This window comes from Equus quagga, chromosome 16 (genome assembly GCF_021613505.1).
Source record: "Equus quagga isolate Etosha38 chromosome 16, UCLA_HA_Equagga_1.0, whole genome shotgun sequence".
In the NCBI taxonomy this organism is placed as follows: Eukaryota; Metazoa; Chordata; class Mammalia; order Perissodactyla; family Equidae; genus Equus; species Equus quagga.
This window is the reverse complement of record NC_060282.1, coordinates 17,383,737-17,401,725: the sequence shown is the minus strand read 5'-3', so window position 1 is coordinate 17,401,725 and position 17,989 is coordinate 17,383,737.

Genomic DNA, 17,989 nt, shown 5'->3' with positions numbered 1-17,989 from the left:
TTTGCATTGGCAACTAGATGGGCGTTGAATGCTCAAATTGCCAAGAGTTTCCTTTTTGTACAATATTTAGTAATAAGGTAAAATTACATTTTCAAAGTACTCAATTAAAATTTTCAGCTTTATTTAAATAATTTTGACAAAATTTGGATAGTCATTAATTACACTTGTATTCTGCCTTTTAATAGTTTTGAATATTTTATAAGAAAAATCACTGCTGAAAACATAGTTTTTAAACTTTTACACTTACTTTAAATTACGTTTGGATTAAAATGTATTCACATTTGTATATTTTGAATACAATTGCATCCTATTTTTTAATTCTTTACATCGGGCATCCACAAACTATGGCCCACAGGCCAAATCCAGACACCACCTGTTTCGTAAATAAAGTTTCAGTAGAGGAGTGTCAACCCACTTGTTTATGCTCTGTCTATGGCTCCTTTACTGCTCCAGCAGCAGAGCTGAGCAGCTGAGACAGAGGAAATGGCTCATAAAACCTAAAATATTTATTAACTGACCCTTTACAGAAAGTTTGCCAGCTCCAGGTTTACTGTCAATAGAACACAAATTATGTGAAAATCTGGACTATAACAATAAAGCTGGTGAGTTTGCCGACATGAAGTCAAGAAAACTAAATGTTCTTGAGTAAATAAATAGCTTGCTAGAGTTACATATTCTTATGTTGATTATTTAGCCAAACGTGGCTGGCCTGTCAACAGAACACCTGGGCTTGCAAACTCCTCATTAAATTCAGCTGTCCTTGATACTGTGCCAACTTCGTTCCTACAGAAACAATTGCTTTACTCATATATTTTGCTGTTGTCCTAATGAAATCAAATGTGTCAAAGTAGGAAGATAGAACATATTTTTACTGAACAGTTTGTGGCTTGATTTATAACAAATCTTTAGACACTTGGGATGCAGGTCTTCATTTGTCACCTGAATATATGTTACTGGTAGGTGTAGTCCTTTCTGTACATTGTCTCACTTCATCAGTAGACCTGCGAGCTGGCCAAGATTGGTCCCATTTTACAGGGAAAATGGGAAAACTCAAAAGTCTGGAACAGAGAAGAGATATTGGGGGGTTTAGAATAAGAAGTGATGTGATTCGAATCATATTTTGAATGGAACATTCTGGTTGGTATTTGGAGAGGGCAAGGACAGAACAAAGGACTGGGAGGGAGGCTACCGCATTATTCCCGGTAAGAGATGAAAGTCACCTAGACTGTGGTGACAAGAGTGAAGATGATGAGAAGGAGCTGGGATACACGATGATGGAAGAACCTCTGGAATTTGTTAACGGATCATGTGTGAGATGTACAAGAAAGAGGAGTCAAGGATGATGAGGTAGAGATTTTTGGTGTAATTGACTGAAATGGAGATGCCGCCTTCAAGATGGACAACACCTTGGTCTACAGAGTCCGGTTCAGGGCCTGGATGGGAGTGGAGCCAAGATGAGGTTGGACAAGTTAAGTTCTAGAAGCCTATTAGACACGACAGTGGAGCTGTTGGGTAACCAGTTTGATGTATGAAGCTGGAGTTCTCAGAGAGGCTGAGATTGCGAGTCATCAGCATATAGATGGTGTTTAAAGCCCTTATTTTCTATCTAGTACAAACATATTTTTACACAGTGAGAACCATGAACACAGTTTATGTGTCTTTAAGAAGGAAAAACAAACAAATCAGGGCAATACTCAAAAGCAAAATTGGGGGGGGCATTAAGATGAAAGAGAAAAAATAGAAATTTTAAAATGAGAGATTCATGATTTTTCAAGCAAAAAGAAAAGCAAATCACTGCCAAGACACATCCTTACAAAAATCTTTCCAGACTCAAAGCAGAAAGGCGAATTTTTGCAAAAGAATCAAACCAGCACAGAGTTCTCGTGAATAACACGACATGTAAGCACCATAATGAAAAAAATTCCTCGTGTTCAGCCTGATTTTGCTGTGCTGGAGAGCAGACAGAAGGAAGGAGCCAGGCTTTCTCAGATGTACAAATTAGCAGCAAATGCAACACCTGGGTACCTTTCCCCAAAAAGGACTTAAAATTCTACTTGGAATGAATGACACATAAAGATGAGTGTATTGTTGGAACTGGTGCCTGGATGCCTTTGAACTGAGTGTGCGCTCCTCCGTCACCCACAGCCCCACAGCTCTCTGTCCTACCCATGGTTGGCTTCACTCATTTGCCACTTGCCGGGAAGATGCCATGTGCCCACCTTGTCTTCTTCCTCCCAGAACAGCACTTATTCTTTCTAGAGTTGCTGCCTCTGGAACAAACCCTTTATGTATTTGGCCCAGGAATCCTGACTGTAAAGTGCCCTCTCAGGCAGCCTGGGCAGGGCATGGTGTCTTCCTGCCCTCACTGTGAACCAAGCATCCAAAAGGCTGAGAATCCATCGTTATTCTCCATCCTGTGTGTCCTTCTCACTTCTATTTTCCAGCACCAAACACCGATACTGTTCTTTGTAAGTTTGACTCTGCCTATCTTATAACATTGAGCTAAGCAATGGGCAAGGCTGGGCCTAATAAATCCTGTAATTTTTCTGAGGTCAAATTCCTGAGGGTGATGAATGCTTTTTCAAGGCTCCTCCCTCAGCCCCTTCAATTCTCTGCTCAGATCCTCGAGTGCTCAGTTAGGTTGTCCCTGACCACTTCATTTCAATGGAAACCTGGTGCCTCCTGACCCCCAGCAGAAGAGTGCAGGAACCTGGAAGAAGCCCACTAGAGTGGTTAAGTGATCTGGCTTTATGCACAGACAGATCTGGTACTAACCAGCTGTGTGGCCTTGGACGAATCACTTGGCCTCTTTAAGCTTTGTTTCTTCATCTATAAAATGGGGCTAATAATAGTCCTTCACAGAATTGTTGTGAGAATTACATGTGATGATTCATGAACAGTGATTAACATGGTTCCTGGCACATGATAATCTCTAAATAAATGTAGGTATTACAATTATTTTTCTAAGTTGCTCAATTTTTTTTTTTTTTTTTTGAGGAAGATCAGCCCTGAGCTAACTACTGCCAATCCTCTTTTTGCTGAGGAAGACTGGCCCTGAGCTAACATCCATGCCCATCTTCCTCTGCTTTATCTGTGGGACGCCTACCATAGCATGGCTTTTGCCAAGCAGTGCCATGTCTTCACCCTGGATCCGAACTGGTGAACCCTGGGCCTGCCGAGAAGCAGAACCTGCGCACTTAACTGCTGGACCACCAGGCTGGCCCCTCACATTGCTTTTTAAAAATTTAATTTAATTAATTTATTTTTATTGAGGTAAGATTGATTTATAACACTATATAAATTTTAGGTGTACATGACTATATTTCTACTTCTGTATAGACTACGTCATGTTCACCAACAAAAGTCAAGTTTCCATCTGTCACCATACACATGTGCCCTCTTAACCCTCTTGTCCTCCCCCTGCCCCCTTTGACCACCAATCTATTCTCTGTATCTATGTGTTTGTTTGTTGTTATTGTTGTCATTGTTTTATCATCCACATATGAGTGAAATCATACAGTATTTGCCTTTCTTTATCTGACATTTCATTTAGCATAATACCCTCAAGTTCTGTCCATGTTGTCACAAATGGCAAGATTTCATCTTTTTTATGTCTAAGGAGTATTCCATTGTATGCATATACCACATCTTCTTTATCCACTCATCCATCTATGGACACTTAGGTTGTTTCCAAGTCTTGGCTATTGTGAATAATGCTGTGGTGACCATAGGGGTCCAAATGTCTTTTTGAGTTAGCATTTTGTGTCTTTGGATAAATACCCAGAAGTGGAATAGCTGGATAATAGGGCACTTCCGTTTTAAATTTTTTAAGGAATCTCTATACTGTTTTCCCTGGGGCTGCACCACTTTGCATTCCCACCAGCAATGTATGAGAGTTCCCTTTTCTCCACATCCTCTCCACACTTGTTATTTCTTGTCTTTTTATTGATAGCCATTCTGATGGATGGGAGGGGATATTTCATTGTGGTTTTGATTTGCATTTCCCTAATAATGAGCGATGCTGAATATCTTTTCATGTGCCTGTTGTTGTACGTTGTTGTAAGCAGCAGAGTCTTGGGTTTAAATAACAGAAACTATTTGTGTTTACATGAAGCAATGAGTTTATTGAGAGGATATTTCATGGCTAGTAGGGTCGATGGGAATGCAGAGAACCAGGATCAGAGAATAGGCAGGAACCAAGAGAAGCAACGGGGCCAGGAACTCAGGCAGAATCATGCCACAGGGACAGTCCTGGGTGACTGGCCTTGCCGCTGGCCTTGTGGCTAGCAAATTTGGGTGGTTCTGCTGCCCCCAGGCCCAACCATAGGAATGAATCATCTGTCACTGTCTCTTTGCCCTCCAAGCTTCAGATTGAAAGCCATGGGCAGACATGTCCAGCTGGCCAATCCCGGTCAGGTGCCAGGACCTTAATTTCCAGGAGTGTTGGGTAAAAGCAAGCAGCTGATGTTTTCAGGCTCTGTTCCAAAAGATGAGCTCCATGTCCCACCAAAATCTGAATTATGAATCATTTCCAAACATAGGAAAAATCTGGGCAAGTGACACATGTCCAATATCATTTATCCATTTAGACGTCCTGCGTCCTTTCTCCCCATATTTAGTGTTTAAAAATAACAACAAAACAAAAACAGATATAAAAACATGTTCCTATTTAATATAATGAGACGATTCTTCACGCATCTGAAAACACTTTAACCCTCTCTCCAAAGAGACACCAACGAGTCTCCTGAGTTAACGTCCAGTTCCAGGTCTTGGAGCTCTGATTCATGCTAATTCTTCCTTTGGCTTTTGGGGATCCCTGTGCGCCAGATCAGGTTTTGGCAAACTTTTCTGTAAAGGACCATATGATAAATACTTAGCTTCGTAATTGTGATACTGTGATTTATAATAAGGAATACGTATTTGGTCTTTTGCCCTGGTCCTGGCACAGAGTTTCTAAAACCCTTGGAATTTCACAAGTGTAGAGAACCATAAAGGTTTCCTTTGTTATGTTAATGAGGCGACTTTGGGGAAGCCCTTAGATCATCTAAGGATGGGGGCTGGTTGCCAGGGGGAACCAACGTGTGATTAGGGGGTTGGAACTTTTAGTCCCATCCCCCTTCCCATCTCTGAGGATGGGAGACAAGCTGGAGATTGAGTTCAGTCACCAATGGCCAATGATTTAATCGATCATGCCTGTGTGATGAAAACCATAAAACCCTGAAAGGATGGGGTTCCGAGAGCTTCTAGATTGGTGGACATGTGGAGATTCAGGAAGAGCAGAGGGCTTGGAGAGGACAAGGAAGCTCCGTGTCCCTTCCCACATGCTTGCCCACATCTCTTCCATCTGGGTGTTCATCTGTATCTTTTATCATATCCGTTTATAATAAAATGATAAACAATAAGTAAACCATTCTCCTGAGTCCTATGAGCCACTCTGTCAAATTAATCAAACCCAAGGAGAGGGTCACAGGAATCCCACCCTGTAGATAACATCTCTGACACTTGGGTCACCATGGTAACAGGTGGGATGCTTAAGTTTTTCAGGAACTGAGAGTCAATTCCTGGTCCATTTTTGGCTGGTTAAGACCACTGACTCATCAACTGGGCCTGTGCATGCTCGATAGGTGACCATATGGTGTCAGGGGGCCAAAAACTCCACCCTCAGATCATATTAAAGCCACCATTTATTGAACATGCATCCTATGAAGAGCCATGAAGCTTGACTGTGCTTGGGCAGATCATCAATTACCTCCCTTCTCCTTACCTCCAATCACCTCTTCCCTCAATTCAGACCACCCTGCCCCTCTATCCTATAAATATCCCTGATCCCAACTTTCAAGGAGGCAGATTGGCGACTTATTCTCCTGTCTCCTTGCTTGGCTGCCTTGTGAATAAAACCATTTTTCTGCTGCAGACTTGTTGCCTTGGTGATTGGCATATTGTGCAGCAGGCAAAATGAGCCTGGTTTGGTAACACTACCACCAGGACACCCTGTGTATCATAATCAGGCAACAAAAAGGGAAAGAGGGATGCTATTGGGTATGCACACTCACACACACTAATACACAGAAAGGAAGGAGATACAGGCATAGGAAGGGACTATGGCCTCATCTCATTGATAGACCACAAGGTCAGAGCTGCTGATATCCTTGCCCTCTTTTAGGGCCCGTGCTGTGTTCCCTTTTTGTCAGTCAGCAACTCAACTGGTTGTGTCTCATTATGTAATAGAGTGGCCCCAGCCTTCCTTGTGTCTGAACTTCTGGTAATTCTGCCTGAATGGGGTTGGAGTGGTCATCCAATAACTTTCTCACAAAGCATGATTGTATGAGAGGCACCAGGGGAGTCCCTGAGTCTTAACCACATTCTTCCTACTCTCTCTGGGGAGTAGCAACCCCTATTTCTCCTTATGCTCAGAGCATAGGAAAGAAGTTCAGAGAGTGGGCAGAGAAATAGGTCACAAACGCCCATCACGTAAGCTGGATGTCAGAGCCTCAGTCCACACATGGAGACTGCATCACTGCACACATGTGGCATACACAACAAATGTGGCAGTGAGGACCTGCTTTGTTTACGTGTAGCATTTGACAAAACGCACCTAAATGATTTGTTTTGTTCCCAGGGGTTAGGCTTGGAGCCTCCCAGGAGTTGAGGATAAAACATATTTGTTTTTGCCAGAGCAAAACGTATCTGCTTTGCCCAGAACCAAGCACAGTGCCTGATAAACTGTGAGATGCTTGAAAAGTGCATGTTACATTAAATTAAAGGGAAGTGTTATAAGTCAACATCCAAAAATATGAGGAAGTAACTCATAAAAATGTAATTTGCATGGAATAGGAGGACAATAGACAAATGGACAAATAATATATGTAAGAAGCATGCACTATTTGAGGAAACTGAAGTTTGTGTGTGAATAGACCAGGATGCTGGGTGATTGTAATCCTCACCTGAGGGTGGAGAGTGTGTGTTTCTCTGTCTTTTCTTGTGAGGTTCTTGCAAAATACTTTGTAGTCGGGAGTAATATTGGCTCAGAGCCACAGCAAATGTACTGCTCTTATTCTCTTTGGAAGATGACTTATTTAAGAGCTTAAACTTTTAAATCAATACAACTTTGGAAAATAGTTTGTTTCCTCACTCAATAAGGCCGTTGGTGAGAAGCAGGTGCCATCAGCACTAAGAAGATCTCAAGTCTAGATGAGGAAGGAGCAAGTAATATCACAGATGAGTTGGCTTCTCTTGGCAAGTTTAACTGCTGATTGAATTAAATTAAAGGAAGTTCCAGTCAACAGATTTTTTTTTTTTAACATTTTACAAAGTATGGTATTAGGTAATGTGGGGGCACAACATGAATAAGAATTAGTCCTTGCCCTCAAATCGCTTATAATCCAGGGAAGTCCTTTAGTTCTATAGAAAGAGGCATCAAATAACATGTTTAAAGGACAGAGGAGGAAAAGATGAATTCCAACTCGGAGAATCAATATAAACTTCATGGAGGGGGGATTTTTTGAGAGATGGCTATGATTTTGAAAGAAGAGTTTGGGGAAGTACATTTCTGGTGGGGAGAACATAAAGCAAAGATTCAAATTCAAATGTCTAAGGGGTCAAGCACATCACAACCATGAGTGAAGCCAGTTGGATGTAAGACAATAGGGAATAGTGGGGATTGGGGCCAATTGGAGAGGGTGTGTCCCATTTAAAGGGATCAGCCACTTCTCGGGTTCAGGTTCAGTTGACTATTACATTCCTTGATCTATTACTTTTTCAAAAAAAGCTGGAAATCTTTTTTTTTTTAAAGATTGTTTTTTTATTTTTCCTTTTTCTCCCAAAGCCCCCCAGTACATAGTTGTGTATTTTTAGTTGTGGGTCCTTCTGGTTGTGCCATGTGGGATGTCACTTCAGCATGGCTTGATGAGCTGTGCCATGTCCTTGCCCAGGATTTGAACCTGCAAAACCCTGGGCCACCGAAGCAAAGCGCACAAACTCAACCACTTGGCCACAGAGCTGGCCCCTGGAAATCTTTTTTGTTGCCAATGGATTAGATAAAACAACAACCACTGTGACATTATGTGATCCAAATCCATGTAAATCCAGTCTGCAGACAGAGATTTATATAAAGATGCAGAGGGAGAAAGATGCAAGCCATGCTTGGGGAACAAGTACGGCTGGAGGGTATGTGGACATGAGGAGTCGTGAGTAGGGGCAGTGAGACAAAGACACGGGCAGAGCTGCATCTCCCAGGACCGAATACACTCTGAAGGAGTTCAGACCTTATTCTGTGGGCAATGAGGAGCCCGTGATCATGGAGATGACTTGTTGAAAACTCTGTTTTAGAAAAGACTTCTCTGGCTGCTTCCAGAGGAAGGAATGAAAAGGGCTGTTGAATGAGGGCAGGGAGGTGAGTTAGGAGGAAGCTGCAGCAATCCCCTCCAGGGTGGGAACTGACCAGGGTCTGAACCCACCTACTGAGGGAGACTGGTGAGATGTATTAACAGTCAAAAAATACTCATCATAAGCTAAAAATAGAGGTTGCTTTCTATTCTTCAGAGGTTGAGGAAGCTGAGGTCTGAGTCCCAGACAGACCGCTAACTAGTTTTGTGGCCTAGGGCCAATTGTTTCTTTTAAACTTTAACTTTTCTTCTGTCACATGGTGACAATGATAACTGTCCTGTCAACTCAGGATGCTGTGGCAATCGGGAGAAGCAGAGAACATGAAAGAGCAGCCACCACTAGAAAGGGCTGTATCCGTGGGGGTGATTTTTATTGGTGTTGCTATAGTCAGCTCTGGGATTCACATCATCAAGGACTTTGTAGACGTAGGGAGTCATGAAAAATTATTATGCAAAATGACATCTTTTCTTTTTAGATTTATATGAAACAATAGTAGCATCTGTAGAAGAAAATTTTACGCTTGTTGATATTAGCAGTGACAATCACGACACTTGCTGTGGCTTACAGCCCCTTCTAAGTAAAATGGACCCACCCACCCTTGCCACCATGGCTCAGTTCAAGGCAGCCACATTTGACACCTCAAGCCACGTCTGACCCAGCAGCAGTAGGCTCCTCTGCTGATCAGTGGTCTAAGATGTGCCCTCATGTTGAAAAGACTCTTTCAAATAGAAATAATGGTAATTAACTGAGCCAGGGATGTAACTTTTCTAGGGGATTTGAGTGGGGTACTAAACTAAGGCATCTAGTCTACGGCGTGAGGACAATGGGACATGTGAGTCACATGGCAGACCACTAGGGGAAGTTGGTCAGGTGGAAGGTGGTAAGATGGCAAGATGGTAGACCACTAGGGACAAGATCTAGGACCTTTTGCATCCAGCATTGCTGGGGTTGCTTTAGGTCGAGAACCGCCCTGCAGTGCCGTCCTCCATGAGGCCAGGACAACTTTTGTTATTTTGTTCAATATAATTCCATCAGTGGGAATCCTTAAAATAACCTTCATCCCTCACTAGAGTTAGCTCTTTCCTGTAGCCAAAAGACTCTATGAAAATATTGTCCCTGTTTACCTGAAATAAGAATGACCTTTTCTGAGGTGTTCGAATTTAAAAACAGAGGTCCTCTAAAATTTGCTCAAATGTCTTCTAGTGGGGAAAAAAGTGGTTAAATTAGATGGCATGTGACCGGATAGATGTAGGAGTTAGTGCTAAACACTTGAGAAATACCGTCTGTCAAATTCCACATTTACAGGAGCGTTGCTTTAAAAAAGGGAGATGTTTTAAGACTGATCAAGGCAACGACAGTGAGGAAAAAGTTGACTTAATTCATGAAATTGATGGTGGAGTGGAATAATCATGGGCTTCAGAGTCAGAAGCCTTAACTTGAAGCCCAGGCCCTGTGACTTCTCGGTTGGATGGGCATTGAGGTGTCGGGTAAATTGCTCAGCCCTTCAAAACCCCAGGTGTTAAAAAATGGTGAAGGCGACGATGATGACGACGATGATGATGATGGCTCAGAAGTCCGTGAAATAATGTATGTGAAATTCCTCATAAGCTAATCTATATTGTTTGTTATTATTAAAGAATTAAAGTGTCAGAAATTAAAAGGTTTAAGGTGAAAAAGTTGAAAAGCAATAGCACTATACACAAGAGGAAAGTTGACTCATTTCAGACAAATTATTAGCGAAGAGTGATATTTCTATTGGATTTCACAGGACAGTTATGCAGTAAACTGCTTTTGGACCTTAACTTTTTATTTATTTATTTATTTACTTGAGAAAGATTAGCCCTGAGCTAACATCTGCTGCCAATCCTCCTCTTTTTGCTGAGGAAGACTGGCCCTGAGCTAACATCCATGCCCATCTTCCTCTACTTCATATGTGGGACGCCTACCACAGCATGGCGTGCCAAACGGTGCCATGTCTGCACCCGGGATCCAGACGGGCGAACCCTAGACTGCCGAAGCGGAACGTGCACACTTAAACACTGTGCCACTGGGCTGGCCCCTGGGCCTTAACTGTTTTTTAAAGAAAGGTGATAATAATGATGATGATGACAATGATAATGATGCTAATAATAATCACAACAGCCACCACTTACTAAACATCTCCGATGGCTCAGGCACAGTGCAGTACTTGACAGTCACTATCTCAAATCCTCCAACAGCCATGTTATTATTCCCATTTTACGCATAAGAAAACAAAGTCTCAGAGAGTTTAAGAAGCTTGATCAAAGTCAAGCAGCTAGGGAGTCGAACCCAGCTCTTTCTGGCTCTGCATTCTGTGCCCATCTTCCTGTTGGCCTAAATAGCTCATCCTAGGATGCTGAAAGAGAGGGGCTGCAATGATCCTTGGAGAAGGCCTAGTCTAGGCCCTCTTTTAACAGAAAAGGAAACTGAGGCCCAGAGCAGTGAAATGGTCTGCTCAAGGGCACACAGCTGGTTACTAAAGAGATCTAATTCTCAAACTCAGGGCTCCCAACTCTGGGAGCAGTAGCCTGTCATTTATGCTAGGTTGTATCTCTGGCATGCAGCTATTTTGAATTTCCATGCACTTCTGCAAACAGGCTGTTGGTTTCTTTCCAATGAATTACAGGGCAAATTTACCCCTCCTGTGGGGCAACAGCTGGTATGTGCGCAGTGACATCTGTTATTGTAGCACACCCTGGGTTTATGGTCACTTGTCTCTGGCTTCTATTGGCTGTGGGGAAGCTGTTTGGCATGGAGTGAACAAATAAGGGAGTTCACTGAAAATCAGTCCCTAGATTCTTGTTTATTAGCTATTTCTAGCTTGAATGTTACATGGCACTTCACCTGGGAGGGAGCTGGAATGATACATGAATATGCTCACAGCAGGCAGCCTTTATGGCATGCTCGTCATGTACCAAGATCCTTTAATTCTTATAATTAAGCCACAGGTAATGGATTAAACCCACTTAACAGATGAGGAAACTGAGACCCAGAGACATCAAACTTGTCAATGTTAAAAAAAAGCTTAGTAAGCACTGGAGCCAGGTTATAGCCTTCATCCTCTGGTTTGTTTGATGCTAAAGCTGACATTTGTAACCACCACGTGCACCTGCACTGCACCTATAGAGCTTTGCACCTATGGGGGTGCAGGGTGGGAAACAAAGGCAAAGTCTCTGCCCTCAGGAAATGTATGGTCTAACCTGGGACACACACATGTGCACAATTAATTATAATAGTTACTGTCTCAGAGAGAGCATTGCCTTTCTTCTAGGAGATTTATGAGAATCATCTTTAATTTCTCAACGTGCCTGTGCAGTGAATTTTTATCACCATTTTACAGATGAAGAAACTGAGGCTCAGAGAGCTGAAGCAAATTGCTCAGCTTTCGGCAGTTAGTAAGTATTAGAGTCTTGATTCAGTCCAGGGTCATAGTCACTGTGGTCAAGCTAAAAAAAGAAAAAATCAAATGCTGTGGGAATCCAAAGGGAGCAACACGTAGAGCTGAAAGTCTGAGTACATCAGATCCTCAGAACTGACTTCAACTGGTTTTCCTGCTAACCTCAGTGATCTAGCAGAACAGGGCAGTGCGCCATATTGGAGGAGGTGTTGGGTAATCAAATTGGAGGAGAATGGGCGTCAGAGCTCCAAACTTGAGAGCCATCTCTTCCTTGGGTGAACTTGGTGGCCGTTGTAACTGAAGAGAACACCTTGGCTCTTTCTTCTGTGTCCTGCTTGCTGTCACTGAAAGGAGCTCATAAACCTGGTTTATTTTTGAGAGATGATTTTTGTTTTACTGCCTGTCTCTGGAAGGATGCCCGTAGATGCTAAGAAACCCTACAAAGACAGGGAAAGTTATAAAAGCTTCAGAAAAACTCAAAGTTATTGAATTTCACTGAAATACAAATAGGACCAGTTCTATTTTTCTCACAGTCCTTTTGCAGGCCTATTTATGTAATTATTTATTCATCAGTAAATTTATTTTTGTTATTACAAAACTCTGCTCCTTTAATTCCTCAAAATTCCCAAGAAAAGGAAAGGGAGAGAGGTATTTTAAATGTAGCCAGCCCTATCTCCTTGTGTTTCCAGCTCTGTCTCACATCTTTGCACTTTGTGGCACGGTGAAGAGAGAATTGGTCTGGCTGCCCGGTCGAGCCCACTGTTGACTAGCTGTGTGATTCAGGCAGGTCTCCTCTGTTTCTGGGCTCCATTTTCTGTCTTTCTCTAAACCCAGCGCTTGCACTGGACTGTTGGTTTCCGTTGAGCTGTGCACTCTCCGAGATGGCGATCTCGGGCTGTGGAGTTAATGGAGTTCTGGGAATGCGTAGGTTGCACAAGTCTGAAGGCTGAACACACGTCTATCATGTACGTGTATGAGGATGCTGTTGTAAGTAATAAAATGCAGCGAGGAGTGTCATTGAATTTTGACTAATTTCAGTCATGCTTTTCTTAAGTAAAATGCAATTAAAACTGTTATTGAATTTTTACCAATTTTGATCATGATGATTTTCTTAATTAAAATGTAACTTAAAATGTTATTGAATTTTTGCTAATTTTGGTCATTGTGGTGTTCTTAATCAACAGATACCAAATATTCTGTTAATACTGGGAAAGTCTGAACATATCTCACCATCGCAAAGATTGAGAATCCCAGATCCAGATGATTTATTGGGTTCTTTCTAGGTCTAATATTTTGTGATTCTAAACTACAATGTCCAAAATAGCAGCTATTAGCCACATGTGACTATTTAAATTTGAATTATTTTTTAAAAATTCATTCCGTTGCTCTAGTCTCATTTCAAAGACTCAGTAGTCACATGGGTAAGTGACTACCACGTTGGTCAGTGTGGGTGATAGAACATTTCATCATTGCAGAAAGTTTTGCTAGACAGCCCTGTTCTAGGAGAGCTGAATGATCTTATTGGTGTGTTTTCCTTGAGATGAGATGATCTTTTCAAAGAATTTTCAGCAGATTCTGAATTTGAGGCTTGAAGGCATTTAGCCTTTCGTGCTGTCATTGAAGGGAGTGAAGACAAATGCCACCAGGTGGGAGGGGTTAAGAACCCTGACAGAATGATCCAGTCTTGGTGGGACAGTTTGCTTTTGTGCCTTTGATTGCACTGGGTGACATGATGCTCGAGAACAGCCACACACACCAATGAGTGTTGATTCAGCCACACCCCCGAAATAGCCTCACCCACCAGATAGCTCTGAAACTCAGAAGCCTCTGCCCAGGATCTGGATAAAGCCAGACACCAGGATTTTGCTGGTTCCTACCCAGAGAGGCCACCAAGAAGAGGAAGAATGGACAAGCCATCCAAAGCCAAGTAACGTATTTCCTTCTAATGGGAAGGCTTTTGGGTGGGGCCAGAGCCAACAGGCTGGGACCTGGGGGCGAGGGTCTCCCTTCAAAAATCCTCAAGGATTAACTAAGACTCAAGGCTTAGTAAGCAATGGTTAAGGACCAGGGAGGGACAATTAGGCCTGATCATGCAGTTAAGAGAGACGTTCCCCCTTCTGTTGAGAAAATAGATAATATACATTGTAAAAAAACTTAGAAAATGTAGAAGCTATGAGGATTTTAAAAAATCACTCATAATATCACTGGAGATAACCATTGTTAACATTTTGAACATTAAAAAATTTTTTCTTTACTTTCTTGAACCAGACTATAAAGGGTTAATATTAAGTGCTTTTGTTTTCTGACACTAAGGCCTTTCCTTATTTAGCTGCACTAACGGATAAAGGCAACTTAAGCCTGTAGTTTCTCTTCTCTCTTTGGCCCTCTCCTCCCACTACGAAGTCTCCTCTCTCAGTTTGTAAATGACAGGTGAAGTCTTTCCAGTCCTTTTGCGAGAACGATGTCCACTGGCCTCCCTGGTAGACTTGCGGAGGGAGCTCCGCTGGGGCTCCACCTGTACCTCGCGACCATGATGGCCCTGGGGGCGGTCGGTCAGTAGCGTGGTTCAGAGCTGGCCTTGGCTTTTCACGTTGTTTGGTGCTAGATAAAAGGGGTCTTGACACATTTGTATCTTTTCACCTGCAAAGCGATTTGGTAGAATGACATGGGTACGTCATCAGCTCAGATTGGGACAGGTTTGGGGTTCTGGTACAAGATGGAGCTACTGAATCACTTAAAAAAATTCAATCATTTATTCAATATTTCTGTTGTGAGTACTGAGTCCATAAGGATGAATCAGAACAGATTCTACTCTCAGAGTGCTTACAGAGAAGTGGCATTGGTCCATAACACAATAGGTGCTTATGATTTGGCTGTAAGTATTATGAAGGGGTATGCTCAGGGTACTGTGGGAGCCCAGCTCAGGGGAGACATTTCATCCACTTTTGGAGATTAAGGAAGGCTTTTCAGAAGAAGTGCATCTAAGCTGAGACGTGAAAAATGACTAGGAAATAACGTTCTTGAATGCGGAAGTGGAAGTGAAGGTGAGGGAGAATGTTCCAGACAGAAGGTAAAGCATAAGTAAAGGTGAGGAGGTGAGAAAACATGTAATTGGAAATGACAAGTTGAGTAGAGTACATACAGTATCTATTTTGCATATTTTGCTGGCAAATGCCAGGGACAATAATGTTTGCTTTAGGACCGGCCCATGTTGATCTCTGACAGCACATTTCCCTTCCTTCCCAAGTGTAAGTGCCACTGTTTCCAAAGAAGACCTGGTCAAGGCCACCTTCCTCAGGCAGCCTTCCTAGGTTTCCTCTGGTGGAAATAAACTCTCCCTCCTCTGAATTCCCATAGTGTACTTGTCCTCTCTGAACTTTATACTTCATACAACAGTTACTTACAGATGTCTCTCCTTCTGCCTTCCTGGACCACGAGCAGATTGAGGTCAGGGCCACTCTTACGGCCTCCCAGAACCTTACCTGGCGCCAAGAACAATGATGAGCTTAAACAGCTGCGTGTGTTCAGAGAACGCTGCTTATGACCAGGACGGGTCTTTGGTGCTGCTGTCTCGTGTTTTTTCAGATTTTAGGTATCCTCTCCCTCACTGCCATCATTCTTTCCTCCCTGTGCCTGCCCTGACCCCCTGCCACAGTCAGGCTCAGGGTAATTTTCTGGAGAGGTTGATGGCATTTGATTTTATTGATTCATGCAAATTGGATTCATCAGGATGAAGGTTTTAAGTGGCATAATAAGCAGTGCCTGGAATAAGGGCTCTGCTATGAGTGGAGAGGGAGCAGAATTTCTCACGTTGGTAGTCACCCTTTTAGTGTTGTGGAGGGTTTTTAGCAGGGCTTGTAGCCAACCATGATGCACTCGTATGGCTGCATTAGTTGTTAAAGTAACGAAATAGTTCCATACCAGTAGTAGCTGAGTGGTTCCTAGCTTGAGCCCCCAGAGCCATTCTGACACCCAGGACCCAATTACATCCAGCAATTAATGGGTTAATGCCTGGCATAGCAGGAGGTCTCCAGGATCCTGCACTTGGGCCATGGTTGGTGGCATTTTGATAGTGACTTTGCTATTTTGACTATCACCCCTGATTATCAAGCATATGTCTGTCAGTGATATTAAAGTATTTCCTCCGGGAGAAAACAGATTTTGGGGTGCATTTTGGATAAAAGAGAGCTGATTAGGAAATCATATACAGTAATGATTCCAACCGTTGATTTTATCATTTAATAACTCTATCACTTTAGGCTTGCAGCTTCATCTCTTCTCCTCTGTTTTTCTTGTCTGTAAAAGAGAGAAAAGAATTCATTCCTTCAATCCATCCATCCTTCTATCCATCCATCCGCCCATCCATCCATCCATCCATTCATCCATCCATCCGTCCGTCTATCCAGCTATCCGCCCATCCATTTATCCGTTCAACAAACAACCGTGCCAACACTAACCTGGAAATGTTGCCTAATGATGACCAGACAGACATTTAGGTAATGCAGTTTGGGGACTAGTTTTGAATCTAGTTTTGCAGCTTAAATGAGATGTTGAAAGCAAAAGCCTTTTCAAACTCTAAAGGACTTCACTACTCTTGGGGTCATTGCCACACCAACAGCAGCATCTGTTCCTCGGTATTTACTCAGGGAACAGGCTGGGGCATTTTGTGCCATACAACATTCTGTAAGGCCCTTCAGCTCTTCATTTATTTATGACATTTGCATAAGTCCTGCATAGTGCCCAAAGGGTTATGAGTCAGTCTCCATTTAACTAGTACTTGATGAGAATCTCGTTTTTCCAGATGCTATTGTTTTTCTAAAACAAAAAAAGGTTTAAATTTTTACTGAATGTAAAAATAATATATAGCCTTTATAAAAATGTAAAACAATACAGAAAAATGTACAAATGAAAGTGAAATTAATCCCAAATTTCACCCCCCAGAGATTAACACGTCTTTTTGATGAAAAATCCCTTCAGGCATCTTTCTGTGCAGTTTTTACATAAACTGCATCATATTGTACACACTGTTTTGTAACCTACTTTTCCTCTAACGATTATCAACATACACTGAAAGTTCTATTATCTATCGGGTGGATGATTGAAAAGAAGTGCTTAATGTTAAAAAGTGCTATGATCTCTATGATTTCTTTTATTATAGCATTTGAGGATTCTATGAGTGTTGAATCCTTTTCTTGCATTTTCTCCTTGAACTAACAGAGTTTGTGTTTAGGTCTTGTATGGTGGCACTTTTCAGTTGAATAAATACATGCTTGCATTGCCATTGTTCATGACTACGTGGTATTCCATTGTATGTACAAAATTCATTTATTTAATTAGTCCCCAGTCAACGGATATTTATTTCTCATTTTTGGCTAATGTAGTGTAATTCCATAATAAACATCCTTGTGTATTCAACTTTACCCATTTGCAAAATTGTACAATCACACCCTCAGGATAAATTCATAGGAATGAGAAGCCCGAGGTGAAAGGTTTTTAAATTTTAAATCGTATTTGAATCAGGGGCTATTAAGGGACAAGAGAAGTGTACGTTGTGGAAGCTTGAGGTTTAGTTGGGACGATGGGACTTGAAACTCATGGCCTACTCATAGAACAGTGGGAAGGTGTTTAGCTGAGACTGAAGACGAATGTTGTTGGGTGAAAAGGGTCATTGAATGCCAGAAGAAGTTTTAGAGAAGGTGGATGAAGTGACCTCGCTTTGGAGTCCTTAGAAATACCTGGACCCTCATCAATGAGGGTGTCTCTTAGAGAGTCTCACCTGCAGGCAGAGGGAGCGACGAGATTCTTTGAAGTGAAACAGATATTTTGTGAGTGCCCTGTCAGTGCCAGGCATGGGACACGGAGGTAAATACACCTGGCCCAAGGTGGGAGGACCCACAGTGGTCAACAGGAGTTGTGATTCAAAGGGGACATGCCCTAGTGGAACCTCTCTCAAGGGGCAGACAGCACAGTGGCTCTGGGTGGACGGAGGGGGCAAGCAGGTGGAGAGAACACTTGTCACCAGAGGTGGGGGCTAAAGGATGAGCAGGAACTCCTCAGGCAGGTCCCAAAAATCTCAGCCACACAAAGGCGGAAGGCTAGGAGAGTGTGTGGAGCACTGTGGTCCGTCCAGTCTGGAGCACAAATCAGAGAAAGCAAGGTTGGTCCTTAGAGGAGGCTGTTTCCCAC